Source organism: Helicoverpa armigera, chromosome 26, assembly GCF_030705265.1.
Source record: "Helicoverpa armigera isolate CAAS_96S chromosome 26, ASM3070526v1, whole genome shotgun sequence".
Taxonomy (NCBI): Eukaryota; Metazoa; Arthropoda; class Insecta; order Lepidoptera; family Noctuidae; genus Helicoverpa; species Helicoverpa armigera.
In genome coordinates, this window is record NC_087145.1 from 2641507 (window position 1) to 2659372 (window position 17866).

The following is a 17866-nucleotide window of genomic DNA, read 5'->3' on the forward strand; positions in this document are numbered from 1 at the left end:
GTCACAGCAGTTTTTTGTGTAGTCTAGTATTGGAATTTATCGTGTGGTTACTGTTTTTTTTGGTAGCAAATAATGTCTTCATCTGCCGAGCCTCTTCTCAAAGAACTATGTTCTATGGACCAGTGTTTTACAAGGAGCGACTGCCTATCTAACCTGCCCAACCCAGTTACCCGGGCAACCCCATACCCCTTGGTAAGACCGGTTGTCAGACTTAGTGGCTGCTGACTACCCGTAACGACTGCCAAAGACGTTCAATGTAGTAACTAATAATGTAGTTACGTTTATTGTTTTACTGCCATAAACTTGAACTATAAAGTTTAAAATGACAACGTGAATGCACTGCTAAATTATGATATTAATATCAAAAGCGCAATTTCCTCAACACTCTCGATGCAATTCGAAAGATAAATATAGCAATCAGGGGTCAGTGTAAAAACAATAAATTACTTACCAAAAACGAAATTAAACAGCACGTACGAACAATCAGAAATGACTCAAATATATTGAAAAAGACTATTTTTGGTGATACCACTCTTATGCACTTAATCAACGTAAATGGGAAGTGTGTATTGACTGAGTCAATAAATTTAATATTTTTGCCATTGTAGTAAACAAAAAATTTTTTTTTTTGCATTTTTTTTAACTTTTTTCTCCTGTGCAAATGGAATGAACGATTATAAATCCATTTACTTTTGTTTGCAGATGTCCGTAACTGGTTGCAATTTCAACTGGTAAGTAAAATTTTTCTTTTGATACTTTTTGTTCATAACGATGTTTTAATTACTGCAGTTTTTCAAGCAGACTGCAAACTTTTAGTCGGCCGATAGTTTGTTTGGGCTCATAAATCAGTGTGAAATTGTATGGTAGTACGCACATTACAAAGATCAGGTATTTAGCCGGTATCAGACCGACTGAACACTTTGATTAGAATCAAGATTTTCTTTAAAAAAAATGACAATCATCGGGTCAACTGTCGGCCGACTGTTTAGTCTGCAGTATACTTTTAGAGTAAGTCATTAGTTGAAACAATTATCACCAGTAAGAACATGAACTTGACCGATTGTTACAAATTGTACTTCTCAATTATAAGATCCTTTTTAGTATTTTTAATTAATCGGGAAGTGTCAATTTTCTTGTTGTAATTTTAGGGTTAACTTTTGCACAAAAGTGGTTCTATTTATTTATTTTTATTTTATTCATAGTGTTTGAAAATATTTAATAAACATAACACAGAAAAATTTATACTGTTATAATTTGGTACTTAGGTATAACATTTTATTTATTGGAACTTTATTAAAAATGTGTGACATTTTTACAGAAAAAATAATATCTTTCGCCATAATTTATATGTTGTTATATAAATGTTTAGTAAAACATTTGCTCGTTTTTCAAAAACATTTATTATTATAGGCTCGTTATTTTTAACACTTTTGATGGTTTCCCAACATGCAATATTAGCAATATTTTTTCGTATAACTAGTTACTCTTCAAGAATATTAATTTTCTTAATAATTTTATTAACATTTAACAAGGTTGACCTTAATTTTTTTTCTTTTTTTTTGTAACTTATTTCGTAAGTCACGCGAAGTTGTTAACCTTAATTGTTTAAAGATATAATAATTATTTTTTTGAAATATATCGATCTTGTATTTAAAAAATAATTTATGATGAGTCCTGTTAGTAACGGAACCACTTATTATGACACGATTACAATTAGGGGGTAGACACCTGCTAAGTTGTTATTAACTTTGTTAAATTTAATCTGCTTTTTATTCATTACACTTTGTTAAAGTAAATTGACGAATGAAACAACTGTAATAAAAATGAAAAAAAGTAATAAAAATGTTAGTAATTCTTCGACAAATTATTTCATGAAAAAAAATTACACCTAATATTAAGTCTTCGTTTTAAAATGGCAGCTAGATATTTGCAGATTATTTTTCTTTAAAAAATACTTCGTAAAACGTAATAGTGAGGAAACACATGGCATGATTGTGTTTGTATATTTGTGTTTTTTGTTGGAATTCCCAATAAAATAAATAAATAAATACTTAGACATTGTAGAGATATAGCGATGGGTAAATTGTCCTATAACTTTACCCCGTGGAGTCCATTACAATTAAAATCTACTTTGTAAGCATGGTTATTTTATTAATTATATGCAATAGATGGTTGGCACTTAGTACCTGTGTCCAATACACCTGCTTGGTACCCCGTGGGTATAACGCAATATATTTCCAGTTTTATATATATTTAAAGCTTCATTACTACGTCAATAAATTATAGGAAAAACTTAAAAAAATAAGGGTTTCTGTCTATTTGTAATGATATAAATTATAGACTTCGAAAGATGTTCCCTAAGGGTTAAGGACTCGCTTTTTCTTTGCTTGTTATAAACCAATATAACATTTATTAAACCCATACAAGATAAAAACGGGGAAAAAATAAAACACAGGTTAAGAACATGATTTACGTACGATAACTGCCGATTCTTTATAAATAAAAATGAATTGGTCAATAGGATGAAAAAAATATATTTCGAAATAACAGAACTTCCCTCGACCTGATAAAAAGTAGCCTATGTCCTTCCTTAGGCTACGGTAGACTATTGGAGTACCAAAAGTTGAGGTTTGTGTTTCTATTCTAACGTTAATTCTAGCGTTAAAGTGTTTAACACAGAAAGCTTTTCTAGAACATATAAATTATTATGATTAAAGAACTTTCACATTTATGATATTATTACTAAGAATAAAGGTAAGCTGTATTTCAGTGTGCATTTCAGGCAAAGATCTAAGTAAACCGGTACTATTAAATTTTACCGATCAGATAAACCTTTACTCATAATAGAGAGATCATAATATTCGCGTCCCCATAAAAGTCATGTGATAACTTTATACTTAGTTTTATTGCTAATAAATTCGAATTTAGCTTGTTGTTATACCTATTTCATTTTATTTTGCTGGCTCCGCCGCTGCACAAGCAGAGAACCTCAAGCGGCGCAAATATAGTAACCTTATAGGCAATTACATGTTTGAGCCGTTTGGGGTTGAAACTCTAGGGCCGTGGGGACCGAGCGCCCACCTTCTTGCCAGGGATATTTCCCAGCGCCTGGTTGACACTTCCCGGGACCCAAAGGCTGGCTTTTATTTCGCACAGAGGTTGAGCATTGCCATCCAACGTGGCAATGCTGCCAGTCTTTTGGGTACATTACCCAGTGACAGCGATGAGGAGCAATTTTTTGATGCCCTATATTAGTTTTAAGTTGTATATATATATATATAAGTTTATTTTATTTTCAATTAATGTAAATATTTTGTGAATAAATAACTTAGTGTATTTTCATTTTATGTCGTAAATATAAAGTTGTTGGTATATTTGCAAGTCAGTGTAATTTCGTGTTATTTGAAAATACGAACGGTTTTCGGAGCGGTAATTCCTGAGATTAGCACGTTCAAGGAAATAAGCAAACATACTCTTCAGCTTTTCTGTTCTGATAAATCCACACATAAAAGTATTATATACATCTAAATATAGCATAAATAACTTGATAGAAATCGGTCCCATTTAAATCGAAATCCATAAGCATAAAACCATTATAAAAATTCTATCACCAAATTAAACCATTAAAACCTACACACAATAGCTACACAGCGTAAATCATAACCAAAGTTATTATAAATCACTGTTTACATTCTCAAACTATAAAAGAAAGTTAACTTAAACCTGTTTAGGTCCACAAAAAGTATAAAAGCCGAGTTTAATTTCGTAAACAGAACGATAAAGCATTTTGTGCGTGACTTAAACTCGGTCTTACATTGTAAGGGCAGTAGGCAATGTAAAAATACTTGCGTATCGGGGCAAAGCATGGAGAACAAAATTACTGCCAGAGAAATCATAATGCAAAATCGGTTAAGAAAATAGCGCGCAAAAATGCGGGTGTTCGGAGGACGAGGAACGTTACTAGCTCCACCTTTACACGCCTTCTATGGAACGTGCTCAATAATTTCAAAATAAAATCACCAATCAATCAATACCAATCTTTGATAGATTGGGTTTTGATTTGACAAGGAACCTGATCATCTCGTTAGTTCTGGTAATTGATCACACCTAGAAAGAAAGAAAGAAATAAACATTCGTTTGTAAAAATATGGGAACAATAAGTTGTAACCATACTCTGCCATATGATCAGGCGTACTTAGCTACCGTACGTTACCGTGACCTACAAGAAGGCGCCTGACCTACCTTGTGGCATCTCTGGTTTCTTTCCTTCCTCCGTGTTAGTTTAGAGAAATTCATTATGCGTTGGTTTTACGAAAACAATGAGGGAATAAAGGGTTAAGTGTAGCACTGAAACAGGGCTATTTAAGGTTGAATGTACGACTTATGCTTGCTCATTGCTTTTGCTTTTGTTAGGAAAACGATACATTGATACGTTGGGTAACACAACACTTATAATTCGACGTAATATTCCTGGTAAAAAGAGAGAAAATAATTCAGGCGGCATAGAATCGGAAACGTGGTTTTCTAATGGCAAAATAATATTCAAAATCGGTTCAGCAGATCGAGAGGTTACTTTTCACTACTCACAAACTATGCTTATTTCAAAGTCAACACAATTCTTTCATTTACGTCTTTACATGCACTTATAAATGTCAAAAGGATTGATTATAGTTTTGCCCATTCCAAAAGTGGAAACTTCGTAGTCTTATATTATAAGTAGGAATTGATAGTGTAGATTAGTTTAGAAATACTTAAAGCTTACTTCATAAGCTATGTTTTTTTTCTGCCATCTTTGAAAACCGAATAAAATTCAAATAAAACAAATGAATTCAAGAAAACAGATAAATGCACGGCGACATGTTGATCGAACATGTCTGTATGTTTGTTTACATGTCTGCCACGATCGCGCTTGTCCAAACATTTGTAATATACATGTCCGACTATATTTAGATTGAGTTCATTAATACGATTATTGGAAACCGTTGTTTATGTTTCGTTTTGATATATAAGAACTGTTAAGCAAAGCTTGGCGCGGTTAGTTCATCTTTGGGTCACCACCATCTTGTCATGACGAGTTTCTCCATGCTTTGAAAGGCACGTTAAACCAGTGGGTCCTGGCTGTCATTTCAACATTTTTGGCAGTCGTCAGGAAGTCAGGAGCCAGAAATATGACAACCAGTCTTACCAAGGAGTTTCGAGATGCCCAGATCACTAGGTAGAGATCAGATAGGCAATCGCTCCAAGAAAAACACTGGTACTCAGTGTAGTGTACTGTATTATCACCGATATCTGTCGTCTCGTTGTCGCATAGACGCGGAGAGTGCACACTATACTCTATGGCCAGTTGGCGGGAAACCGGGAGAGTGTGTGGCACGGGAGTAAGACGTTATGTGGGCAAGCGAGCCGATATCCTAATTATCGGATGGTAATTACAGAGACACAGGTAGGGCGAACACTACATTTGGCGACGAGTGAAAATATGATATTGGCGGCGTGTCTGTAAGTAGCGAACATTATTTCTTTTGAATTGAAAAGAAAGGAAGGGGCAGGTATGGTAAGTTCAGTTTGCGGATTAGAAGTCCCCCTAAACAGCCGAAATCTGAACAAATTGGCCGTCTGTCCAAAGAACGTGCAAGTTAAAGTTTCTAGTAAGGATGCTAGTATGGTATCCAGTCACCGACTCGACTATAAATTATTGTACGAGACTTTAAAGAATCTCACACCAGTGCTCATGTCTAGGTTTTACTTGGAAAGTTTAATTGTGTGTTCTTTGAAGCATATAAGTAAGTTGTACGTTAGTAATTGTACTGTATATTCATCACATAAGGGTTTTCCAGAAAGCCTGTATCATAATATCACATTGCGTATGAAATTCATGTATTTTTCACCAATTGAACATAGAACATTCATTTGTTTTAAGATTGGTGCGAATCAGTAAATCGTTTTAATGCTGTGATGCTACATGATGGCTATGATTACAGCATACAACCAAACATCTGTCGTGGGAGTAATTTCCTTGATGAAAGATAAATTACATTGTGTTCCTAGTTCCTATCATAAAGTAAATAATCTTTGGTTCCAATTGACTATAAAAGTGTGAAAAGTAATCAAATCATTTATTTCATGTAGGCCTTTACAAGCACTTATGAACATCAAAATTATAAATAAGTTTGCTTCTAGTTGCCCATTCCAAAAGTAGCTTCCTATGGAGAAGAACGGGCAAGAAACTCCATGGTTACTCTTTTTAAAAACATAATAGGTGTTACAATTTGTGTGTATTGATACATACGATAATAACATGAAAAAGAAATGTTTACAATATTTTTTGGGTTGACTTTAAGAAAGTTATACAATGCAAGTTGAACTAGGAAGTTATAAGAGAAAATTATTATACAAACTATTTTAAGAAGTTAATAAATTAAACAAACCAAGTTATATAAAGCAAAAGAAATAATAACTGGGAATGAAATTATGACTGAAAGTTTCAAATTAATTTGTAACTTGTAATATAGTGAAATATTTGGTGAACTGAGTGCATAATATTATAAGTACCTTGAGTTTGTAAGCGACTCCCTACTACAATAATTAAGTAGTTATTTCTACTAAATAATCTGTTCTGAATTGAGTAATTTTAAGTATTTGAAAGTTAATCTGGACGAGTACCTTCTTTAAATCTTGATTAATTTCAGATTTTCTGTGCTGGTGGTTTGGATAATATAAGCTTCCAAACCTAGCTTCCCTCCCAGAGTCTAGTTAACTACTTACTTGCTACATTGTCCTGGTACCAACTTACTTCAAGAGACTTGCTTACAATAGAGTGGATATTACAAGAACAAACTGGCGGTTTTGTACCTTTAGTCAACTGTTCTATAAATGACAAACATGTGCTAGGTATTTAGTTAAACAAATAGCACATTGAAGGACCATTGTAAGTTGGACTATGTATGTTGAAGTACTTACCCAGTTGTACTGGTATGTATGCACATATGTACAACATTCCAACCCGTCAACGCTTCCAGTGGGTTGCCTATCTAGTTAATGTTAATTATAACGGTTGCTCAGTCACCCTGAATATAATTCTAATCCTTTTAATTTAGTTTGTTTTGCAGTATTAAAGAGGTTGTTATGTTACAACAGAGATATCTCAGAAGATGCAGAACAGGAAAACAGTACCAAACAGCAATATTAGATGGAAAATGTGGATCAAAACTTTTGGTATTCAATAGATAGAATCTTTGGTAAACATCCTAACTCATAATCCTAATTTGAGTATTTTAGGTGAATATGAAACTCTTAGACCAAAAGTTTAAGGAACTAAGCAATGGAGCATTTTTGTACTTTAATTAATTCCCATTAAGATTTGTTGGGACAATGCTGCTTTATTTACCTAACTGGGGTTTCACATCTGTGACAAAATCTTATAAGAATGAAACATGGAAGGAGTTTCAATATAGATACTTACTCTGGGTACCTACTGTCTAATGATTTAGATTTCATAATTTAGTGATTGCTTGTGCTTCTAAAATATAACCTTCAAGATTCAGGCTTGAGTGGATTTTAATTGGTATCACAATTGACTGACATTGGTGCAGTTTAACAGAGTAGCCCTCATTGTAATATTGCTATTTATTTGTAAATTATACTTTACAGTATTGCAGTGCCCAACAAGAATTATAAGTGTAAACTAAATAAACTTACATAGAAAGTTGTTGGGAGAATAACATAACCAAGACATGAAATAGAATCCATTTATTGATTTGAGATTAATACATCTATCTTTTGAAGTAGGTACAATGTGTAGCCTTCTCAGTTGTTGGCTACAAATGTTCTTGGCATACTGATTGTTGTTGTTGCTTTGCCACCCACTTGTGAGACCTGGAGATGCCTGCTGACCGAACAGTTTCTTGAAATTTTCAAAGCAGCGGCACCGAGCTGCCTGGGTCCTGTGGCACCTGCATTTTATCTGCGGCGCTTGGTTGTTCACTAAGTAGGTACCTACTTCATAGGTTCTAGGTTTCTATTCGGCGTTGGTGGGCGCATGAATTGGGAATCCTGCGGCCAATCTATAGGTGGACGGACGTTGTAGAGGGGTCGGCGATCGTTTCTACAGGGGGAATTGTGCATCGACGGGAGCGCTGTTTGTGAGTTGCTGTTCACTTTGATGAAAGGAGGAGGAACAGTAGTTGAGAGTCTCTATTGATGGATTCTATTCTATGTTAAGGTGTTTGTTTGTGTTTTGTAGTTTCACTGAATGTCACAGCTACAGATTACAAAGCTGATGACACCTGTCAAAGCGCGTTTCGTTGCACGACGTAGTTGTTAACTAAAATCCTAAAATCTGATAAGTTAAACGTAACTATAAAGCAACGGCTTTATAGGTGCCTACGTTATAATCGTAACGTACACATAGCACTAAAGTTAAATTTGTAGAATTGCGCCCCTGGACACTCATTGATGTAGAACGCTCGAAGCTTAGGTATATCAGAATTCTTTTAGAGAGTGTATCTGCAGAAGCATGCAAGTGCCAGCGCTGATCCATACGGTTGAAAACCAGATTACTTGTTGCAATGCTGAGATAAGGAATTAAGCTTTGAAATATTCCACTCTCAATTAATAAAAGGAAACTGTTACCAAAATTAGTTGAGTTTGATTCATATTATGCTTTAAGCATTTGCTATTAATTTCATTTGTAATAATTTAAATAATTTTGCAATGGGGTGTCAAATTAGATGTGAACGGTGGCTGGTCCAAGCGATCTGTAACTATGTAAACATGATTGCTAGGTAGGTTGGTTCCGAGTCTAATAGGAATACCTACTTTTACTTAACACATTAGTAGTGCACTAAACTGTTAGTGCTCTGTTGTCATCGAGATTAAATGTAATTCCCCTAGTAGTACAATTTTTAGAATAGTTAACGATACAACATGAGTAAACGAGATATCTTTTCCGTCAGGAGAGCTGCGTTTCGACCGTTTAAGTTTTAAACATTGTATAATAGGTATACTGGCACCTAGACACGTTGAAAAGCAGATTGGAAATACAAAGGTATTTCATTTGTAGACATAATTTACCACTTAGGTACAACCGTATAAATTATTGTGTTATGTTGTTATCAATAAAAAAAAACTTCTGAACTATAATTCTACTTTTAGTCATTATGTATGTGTAGGTACTGGCAGAAATCTGCTAGTTCACGGGCCCACTGCGGAAGTCAACCGGGTACGTACGTTTGTGTGATCATAATTACTATGTATTTATGTACATGTTTGAAAAACTAGAGATCGTACGGCAGTATTAAATAGTAGAACTATTATATTTATATTCGTAAAGCTTTACGAGGCACGTTCCACTGTTGCTAACAGTAAGGTCCGTGAGAAATCGTAAAGTTGCGCGAAAGTATTAAAAAGTAGAACTATTATATTTATATTCGTAAAGCTTTGCGAGGCACGTTCCACTGTTGCTAACAGTAAGGTCCGTGAGAAATCGTAAGGTTGCGCGAAAGTATTAGATAGTAGAACTATCATATGTACCTATATGCCTGAGAGGCGAGAACTTGTACAGCTTTACGAGGTGCGACCAGCAAGGTTCGCGAGGATTCGTATATGTTGTGTGCAAGTCTTGTACAGCTTTACGAGGTGCGAACAGCAAGGTTCACGAGGATTCGTATATGTTGTGTGCAAGTCTTGTACAGCTTTACGAGGTGTGAACAGCAAGGTTCACGAGGATTCGTATATGTTGTGTGCAAGTCTTGTACAGCTTTACGAGGTGTGAACAGCAAGGTTCGCGAGGATTCGTATATGTTGTGTGCAAGTATAAAATGGCAGGGCCTGGCATGGACTTGAAAGTCACGTTCCACTGTCGTGGAGTCCTTGAGTAACACTCAAAGGTTGCTTTAAACGGCGCGGCGGTAACTTGTTGGTAAGGTTATTGAAAGTGGTAATGGTAAGGTAATGTGTGAGTAAAAGGTAAAGGTAATAATTTCCATAAATCGTCAGTGTAAAACGATTCGACTGTAGTGACATTTCAAAGTTGTCCGGTTGTTTATAAAACACTAGCAAACGCTACGCTAGTAAAATGCACGTAAAAGTCATTACGGGCTTTAATCGCAAGTACGAAGCGTCAGGAAAAACTTCATTTCATCATTATTGTTTCAACTCTGAAGCTAGAAATAAAATTCTTACATTGGGACAATGCATTCTGAAACTGTTTTTCAAGTAAGTGAAGTAAAATTATTCAGTCAAAGCCCGACAAGGGCAAAGGCTATACTTGGTCATTTGAAGGAAAAGGGAAAGGAGTAGGTAGCTAGAGTAAAATGTGAGGAAACCACTGGGAGTATGAAGATTTATTATATTCCATTAATAGGCAGGTACAGTTTGGTTTTATCTATTTTTATATTCATTTTGATTTTGCCGCTAGTGGATCTCAAGTGTTCGTAATTGTTTCGAGCATGAGATACCTACCTGAATATGTCATTGCCTAGATATATAAGTAGATGATTTCGATAATAAACTGTTTGAATCGGACCAAGCAAGATGAGTGCTCGTTGGCTGAACGTGCAGCAATATTTGAGACTGTTTGATTCCACATGGACTAACAGGCGGGATATCGGTGTCCATCGACTGATCACCAGACTGGTTATTGATGTCGGCAAAGTGACGGAGTTTAATTTGTTTTTACTAAACAAAGGAAGGGATGTAGTGTACTGTATTATCACCGATATCTGTCGTCTCGTTGTCGCATAGACGCGGAGAGTGCACACTATACTCTATGGCCAGTTGGCGGGAAACCGGGAGAGTGTGTGGCACGGGAGTAAGACGTTATGTGGGCAAGCGAGCCGATATCCTAATTATCGGATGGTAATTACAGAGACACAGGTAGGGCGAACACTACACTCAGGATCCGGTTAAGACTGGAAGCCGACCGTAACATAATTTGGGAATAAGCTAGGCAGATGATGAGATAAAGATGATCTTACATAAAATGTGTAGTGTTGTCCACTATAATCTAAAATACCATCTTCACAAGGCCACAGCCATATGAAACGGAAATAGAGCATTTATTTAACGTTCATAGGCTGTAATGCTAGTTTTTGTACCAGCCATTTCCTTTTGAGAGCAATCAATATTAGAAGTTGTGTTGTTTTTTTGTTAACACATTGTAATTGTCTGGGAGAATACTGTTTGTTGAATTGTCGGAGTTATTTTATAACTTAATAGCAGGCTTCCGCAATAGTTTAAGACAATATAATAAAATAGCTGGTAGCTATTTTGTTTTCCTTCATTTAATGTTTATTATATTATTTAGGAAAATGTAGTGTACTGAGCAATATAATGTCTATCATGTTTTACGGTTTCAATTTGGATCTTTCCCATATTTTTATCGAAATAAGTTCAAAAGTTTTGCATAGACAGAATAACTTTCGCAATTCTAATATTATCTAGTAAACATAATTAGGAGAGGAGAATGCAGAGTTTTTAACTGAACTTTTGTCATTATTCCCCATAATATCCTGCCTGTAGATACTGATATACCAAAAAAAAAAAAACTGACAGCTTATAAAACTTTTCGAGGTAACTTAACGGTTCCCCATTCATGGACATTTGACAGTCTCTTCAAAGTTGGTATTTCCCGGTACAAAAATGGGAATTATTATTATTATTGGTAATAGTGAGTACACTGGTGTTATTATAATCCAGTAACAAATGATTCGAGCCACGCTTGCGTTCTGTAACCACGCATGTGTCGGGTTAAGGCGAAGTTTACATGAGTTTGAACTTATTTTTTTTAGATGGATTCTTATTGAAATGTACTTACGAATATGGTAGCGAATATATATATTTTTAACTTAAAACATCAGTTACTGTTACTGTAAAAATTTCAACTATTTTTTTAAAGAGCAGGTTCATTCCCAAAGTTCTTATAGTATAAACTGTGGATTACTGAACTACTCAACATCCTCCTGATCTTACCACAATTTTATATGGTGTTGGCGCAGCATGTCTTCTTCTTCCACACTCTTCTATCTGCCGTCATCTTACAAGTAACAATTTTTCTTACCATGTCGACTTTCGCACAATCCATCCAACATTGGATTGTTGAACGGAACAGAATAAAAATATAAAGTAGGATCTTACTGTTGTCATCCTACACCGTTTTACAATACTCACACAGAAGTCCATCCCCTTAATCAGGTAGAACCGCGTTTGGTATGCGCGCACGCATCTCTAGGACCATTTCTAAGAAACGAGATAAAAACCACCGGCGACACTCAATTTATTGTGTATTTTAAGTATTTACATAACTTTTGTAATACATATGTAAGTAAAATAACTTAAAGTCTATATTTTATTAGAATATTGTATGATATTTGACGTTGGTAGTTGTATTTAAATGTTACATTTGTAGCTGTCGGATAATATTGTAAGCCTGGTTAGACCTGTCTGTTTTTTTGTTGTTTAGTCTGTGGTAGGGTTGTCATTTACGGTAGAGGTTTTATGCCACCTAGCTAAGTTTGTTTAATAAATCGATTATTAAGATAAGGTCACCGCTTCAATTCCCGGATTGGTCAGAGGTTTTATTCTCGGGTGAAAAATGTATAACATAAAAACAATTTATAAACAAAATATATAAAAAAAATCACTTACACACAGAACAGATTATAAAGACAAGTACCTAAATATATTAAATAAAGTATGACAACCCTATTTTTTGATATATCGTAAGTAAGATATGCGTGTATGGATTAAAAAAACGGTAGGTTTTCAAAAGGATGTGTTAGACAGATCATTAATAATATGAATATTTTTCTAACACTGGATTAAAATAGCCACCTTTTTATAAGTACCCACTAATTTAAAACTGTCCGAAGCTTATTTTACACATGAAATAAAGTGGCAGAATAAAAACCGACTCTAACATAGGTACCTAGAACCTCACTTACTTCTGACAAATACTATGCTAAAAAAACCGCATCAAAAGTGATTGAGCCATACATGAGATAATCACGCACAAACTTACACATACAGTTCAAACTGAAAACATCCTTTTTTTGAAGTCGGTTAAAAAGGAAATTGACACAAAATAACAACATCATGATACACAATGTCATTAGTTACTCAGGACATGCGTGACTCGATCGAGATATGAACCTGGGACCTCTGACACGGAGGCCACAAGACTCAAGACTACTGTTGACTGTTTTTCCTTATCGCTTTGGCCTTATATTTTTATTTTATTACGTTGTTTAATTGAATTAAATTGTTGATATATTTCTTGATTAATGTGTTCCAGATGGTCTCAATTTTTTTTCTATCTGTATATATTTTTTATGATGGTTTGTTTGTTTGAATGCGTTAATCTCAGAAAATATTGGACTCTTCCTCATCCTCTGAGCCTTTTCCCAACTATGTAGAGGTCGGCTTCTACTCTAACCTAAACCAATTTTTTTACACTGGAAAATACTGAACTGATCTGAAAAAAGATTTCAGTTTTAGATAGCTTATTAATGGATTAGAAAATGGAATAGCAAAATTTCATTGCTATAAAATCATAAACATTAACTTCTCAAATAACTTCAGCAGTAGATTTAATAAAACTTCAGCAATAGAAAAAATATAAAAATCTAAAAATATGTCTCTATTGTTATCAAGCATTTCACCTTGCGGTCAAAATGTTCACGCTCACTTAGAACTATGTACAGTAGACCGCACATCAGTGGTAACTGTCATGCACCTTAACTCAATAGTAATAAGTACGATTTTCCTATAAAACTGTTACCACTGACCTGAAGTTGACTGTACAAATAAAAGAGTTCAGTCTAACCGCAGAGCTTTCCTGCGCACGCGCCTATAATTTGTATTGTGCGGTTTCTGTTAGGCGTGTGTAGGGATGGTCTTCAAATGTAGATCGATTTGTTTGGACTTTATCCAGGGTGAGAATTTGAAATAATACTATTTTTGTAGAATTTTGGGTCCTTACGGAGTTATGAACACTTCTTCAGTCAGCTCTATTCGTGTTTTGGCGAACGAATTTGGTCAATTTCTACTTTTACTTACATTTAAAAAATGAGATCATCTTCGTTGAAAAATACCTTTTGAAAATATGGCATTGATAAATTTAGACAAAGTACAAAAAAAAAACTTTCAGTAGCTGTCCTAATTTTTACTAGGGTTTTCCAGTTTTCTGCATATTCTTATGTATTAAAAACTTATCATCCTCCTGTCCTTATCCCAATTTTGTTTGAAGTCGGCGCAGCATGTTTTCTCCTTCCATAATCTTCTATCTGCCGTCATCTCACTAGTGACATTCTTAAAAACTATGTGCAGAAAAATCTAGAAAGACCTCGCTGGGTGGCCACCAATCATTTACAATTATCATATATGTTCTTATATCTAATTGCTTAAGTATAAATAAAGATGTACTTATACCACTTCCTTTTGCGGTAATCGTTATAATCACTGAAGTCAGGAGTTCAATTCCTGACCCGTGAAACTGTTGATCCACTCGTATTAGTAGGGTTAATTAGAATATTAGAGAGTAATTAGGTCTAAGAGTTATGTGTATTAATGATAAACTGGAAAAGCAATTTGGAACAGGAAGTATCTTATTTATAGAATTTGAAAAAGTAAATGAAGCTAATCTTATAGATTTAGACATTGTTGAAGGCACAAAAATACGGTTGTAGATGTTTTGTAATGAAGTGATTACCTATTCATAATTTAACTTCTTCTTCTTCCTGTACTGTTGCCAAGTTATTTGGCATATTTCCCGTTTCTCTCTATCATACGTGATACTGACATCCACTCCCTTCTTATTCATGGTCCTCTTTCAAGCAATCAATCCATTACCTACTATATGACACCTAAAAAACCAGCCATCTTTGAAATCCAAGCCACACCCCAATCATTATAAAGAACTGCACACAACTAGCAGTCTAAATCCAAATCGTTACGCATAGCATGTATTTCGGACGTCTTAAAACAATGAAAATTTTTATTTATCACCACTTCACCGTCTGTCTGGGTATGCTAACCGATTTTGGATTCAATGCATCGATCTTTTTCGGTTCTCGATTCATAAATCGATTCGGCACTTGCGAATTCTAAACATGTATTGTATGTAATTAAATAATTGTAATGTGCGGTTCGTAGTGGGATAATTTGCAAAACGTGGTTTGTTTTCGGTTAGTGAAATGTTTTCATTGATATCTAATTTTGAATTTGATATACGTAGCTTTGATTTTGAAACCAAAATCGCGTCAAAAAATTCATCATTATCACTGCCAACCATTTAGGCTAACCATACCAAATAGGTTGGCATTTCTACCAAATAAAAGCCAACCTCTGAGTCACAAGAGGTGGCACAAAGTAACTTTAATAAGTATATCATTGAAAAGGCGATATAACTTGAAAGTTTCAACGCCAACAATCAAGTTAAAGTATAAAAACTAGATTAATCAGATCCTTCGACCTGATGTGACATATATGTACATCCTTCACCAAGTAGTAAAAGACTATTTTATATGCTGTTTTAATGAATCAAGTTTCCTGGTTACCCAAGACCCTGTTCGACTTACTGAACCAAAAGTCACGAAACAAAAAGGAAAGGACAGTAAATCTTATCCTACAATCTTATCTGTATGTCCAAGGAGTATAACTTCAAGTTATTCAGGAGACATCTTTGGACATCGCTTGAATATAATCAGTTTTCCACTAAGTCGTAAATTTTCTCTTTTCAACACCACTCCATTCAATGAATCTGTAATTCATTTGATTACATGAACTACTTAGCTAGAGCGAAGCCTGTGTTTATTTGATTTACTTACATACATTCGAATTTTATCTCGATGATTTAATGGTATTCTTATACAACATGTAACGTAATTAACGCACACCCTCAAACACCCTAATTAGAATATTATGTTATAATCATAATACATACACTGAATTTTTAATTTAACATGTATATGCATTGTTATTTACTAAATTAGTTATACCAATTCTTGGAGAACTTTTTGGTCATACTACTACGCACGCAAATATCGCGCCGCGCGCCGCTCGACTCGACACAACATAACGAAACTACGGAAAAACCCGACAATACACGAAGTCTTATTACTTTGAGTTACGGTCTATTTGAATTGTTTTGACTGTACAGGGTTAATATGACAATAATTTCCGTAGTTTTAATTATTTTTTGGATAAAAAATTACCTATATTAAAAATGATATAAATCGATTCAGTAAACGATTCTGAACAAACTAATTTCAGGATGTGCGTTAATTAAGTTACATGTTGTATACAAGGCCTTCAATTCTTCTTTTGTGATAAGATAAAGATATGTTCCATGTTTTTGTATCTTCATTAACTTTTTTCAATTTGATGGAGACATCAGAATACGGTAACGAAACTCAAAGATTCGATTTACCGAGTGGATTTATCCTCATTTCATTAGCTGCAAAACTAAAATTGGCTTGCGATTTACTAATTACAGTCTTTATAGCCATACTTTGCTATATATACTGGATTTGAAAGTCCAAAAATTCTTATAAACAATTGAAAACAGTTGAAGATTTTCTCTCCAAAGACAGCATTTGGTCACTTCACTCATGGTAAATTCGTCATGCTGTCCATTTTTACTTTATTTCTACTTATTAGAAGTACGGTCACATCTCTTGGCATATTTTCTTGTATTGTTAGTTAAATATGTATTTTGAAATATCACATTTGTTACGTTTGTCGATATTGTTGGAACTTCAAGTTTCCTTTGGCATGTTTCTGTTTTAAGAGTTTTTGTAGCTATAATGTCTAAATTATTAGTATCTATATTGATTTCTTCTTGCAAATCTTTATTTTTGTCATCTTGATTATTTCCTTTATCTAATTGAGTAATATCATGAATGACACAATTATTACTCATTTTATTATTCTCTCATTGGCAATTTGCTAGAAATTCACGTATCAAGCTATTAGATTTTTTGATGTTAAAAATATCTACCAAAAGTATGCTTTTTCTTTTACAAGCTGATGATGGATCTCGGCCAAGTCCGAGTGCTTGATTTTTATTGATTCTCAGTCTATATAGCCGCGTTAAAACATTTATATCAGTTATTTATTTGTTCCACAAATAAACCACTTTCCGCTTCATATAATTTTGTCTTCGGTTTGAAGGACAAGATTGTTGCAAAATAAACTGTAATCTCTTCATAAATTGTATGTAATGCAGGATACAAAATAGGGAAATAAAGCTGTAATCTAAACATATAAATTGCACTTGATAGCACGATGCGAACAAGTTTTCAAGACTCAAAAAACTTTTAGGTCTCTTCATCTCCTACCAAAACCTACCAAAAACAAATACCTAAGTGATCATAAAGATATAAATTAAATCAGATTCTCACGATTTTATTCACAACTATCAAAAGACCATCAAAGCTGTTAATCAGCCATAGATGTCACAAAAATAACGTGTCAAATAAAATCCTGCTACACATGTCGACCATTCCTAACGTTTGCTTTAAACGGATTAAAATTCGTTCCTCATTTAGAAAAAAAGAAGTTAAAATTTATAGTTCCTAAAAAACGGGCCGTAAAGACAGCAATAAACCGGCTAGTTCCACCGCCTATAAATCCAGAAAATGACTACCAATCAATGTGTAAAAATAAATTTATAATGTAAATAAATAAGTTTCACCTACAATTTTTATTGTCCGGCTTTATTCGGAGTTGCTCGTTTTATTCCTCACTTCCTCCACCGTGGCGTGAATACGCTAACCAAACATTACCAAACATATTTACATTGGCTCCATACTTAATTTGAACTTTATTGTTTCCTAATTCAAGTCTGCATCTATTTTGGGGACCGCAC

General features: G+C 34.2%; 1 protein-coding gene across 7 annotated transcripts in view; it reads left to right on the forward strand.

Moving 5' to 3' along the window:
• LOC110373905 (zinc finger protein GLI4) overlaps positions 1-17866 on the forward strand; it is a 111307-nt gene that overhangs the window by 25424 nt on the left and 68017 nt on the right. For 6 of the 7 annotated variants that reach the window (XM_064041824.1, XM_064041828.1, XM_064041825.1 and 3 more), the window contains exon 2: positions 703-731. The exons of the other annotated variant lie outside the window; for it this stretch is intronic. The gene's annotated coding sequence lies outside the window, so the exon portion shown is untranslated. The remainder of the gene's footprint in view (positions 1-702; positions 732-17866) is intronic. 7 annotated transcript variants of the gene reach the window in all.